The 1781-nt window shown below is 35.0% G+C and overlaps 1 pseudogene; it reads right to left on the bottom strand.

Moving 5' to 3' along the window:
- Nucleotides 1-905: 905 nt before the first annotated feature.
- On the bottom strand, nucleotides 906-1018 carry LOC122108371 (annotated as a pseudogene).
- Nucleotides 1019-1781: the final 763 nt, after the last annotated feature.

Raw genomic sequence — 1781 nt, 5'->3', positions numbered from 1 at the left:
ACATTTTTTACTTTCTTATTTTAAAAGTACTGTACAGAGGGGTAACACTTGCATGAGCAATGTAATGAGTACATTTCCTAACAAGTATTGTTACCTCCTCCTTTATTGTTTCCCTACCATCCCTTCCCTCCCACCTCCACAAGTCTATTAACTTCTTCCCTTTCCCCGCCTCAATTGTAAAGTTCACTTTACAGCATAGTGTCTTGTGCATCTCATTGTTACAATGGGTCAACCTGTATCCCTATTTAAGGATTTTGTTTTTTTTTTCCTTCCCCTCAGAAAATTAGAGGAAAATATATACAAGAAGTAGGCGCACAAACTTCAAATACAGTGAAAACAGGTGTTATAGCATGGGGGAGGAACATATAAAGAAACAAAAACAACACACTGCACGTTATAAGTACGTGAGAAACGATATCAAGAAAAAAACATACCACTTGTGTCCCTAACTTGGGGTTCATTTCCCTTAACATAATCTTTTTTTTTTTTTTTAGCTTTTTTTTTGTTTGTTTTGGTCGGTCGTGGGGCTTGAACTCTGGGCCTGGGCGCTGTCCCTCAGCTCTTCAGCTCAAGGCTAGCGCTCTACCACTGGAGCTACAGTGCCACTTCCGGTTTCTTGGTGGTTTATTTTAGATAGGAGTCTCATGGTCTCTTCTGCCCGGGCTGGCTTTGAACCGCGATCCTCAGATCTCAGCCTCCTGAGTAGCTAGGATTACAGGCGTGAGCCACCATCACCCGGCCCTTAACATAAACTTATCTGGTCATATACACATAACTTTTGACTTTTTCTGCTTATCCCAGACATATATTAGTTACTGAAAATTAGAGAAACCATGGGACCTATGTTTCTTTGGACTTGGCTTACTTCACTTAATAATTTTTTTTCCAAGTCTTTCCATTTCCTAACAAATTGGGCGATGGAATGCTTCAGGAATTTGCCTGTCATCCTTGGGCAGGGGCCATGCTAATCTTCTCTGTATCATTCCAATGTTAGTGTATGTGATGCTGAATTGAGCACAGAACATTTTTATATATGAATTGTAATTGATTTTTTAAACTAGACAAATCAACATAAAGTAAGTTTAAAAGAATTGTTGTGAAATTTGAGAACCATGTGTACTTACATAAGTACACATTTAAGAATAAAGTCAAGATTTACGTGTCAAAAACAAAATAAACCCAGATATTTGTTTTTCAAGAGATGTGTAGGAGGAGGAAATCAATTATTCTATACAAAGGACCTGTCATAATGAACACTGCAGCAAGTGTTAAGGTTTGTTAAAAGTTTTAATGTTTTAAATATATTTACTTTTGGATATTTGCTTATATATGCCAAAACTGGGACTGTATGACAGGTCATAATACTTTTCTATAAAGTATTTAAGATTTATGGTAGCAGATAAGTACTACTAAGTATGTACATTTCAGAGTTTATAGAAACTTTACTAATGAGAAGTTGCAAAGTCTTTGTGTAAAGGAGCAGAATAAAGAGTTGACTATGTTAACTACACAGTTTCTATTAAAACTGTAGGCCTTCCTTACTTTATATGTTAGTGAGGAACAAATGATGATATAAGCCATATACAAATTATGAGATGAACTATAAATGGTAATCTTAGTGGGTGACTTTAAACACTACTCATAGCCTATAAAATTCTTGTTGAACATCATAATCTTAGCCAGTGTTAAATGTAAAGAAATATGACAATAATAAAATCTAATTTGTAGTACACTTCAAATACTGAAAACACTGGTAATTGTTTTGTTTTTTATTTTATTAT

Source organism: Dipodomys spectabilis, unplaced genomic scaffold, assembly GCF_019054845.1.
Source record: "Dipodomys spectabilis isolate Male_0828 unplaced genomic scaffold, ASM1905484v1 ptg000058l, whole genome shotgun sequence".
In the NCBI taxonomy this organism is placed as follows: Eukaryota; Metazoa; Chordata; class Mammalia; order Rodentia; family Heteromyidae; genus Dipodomys; species Dipodomys spectabilis.
This window is presented reverse-complemented; position numbering and strand designations above follow the sequence as displayed.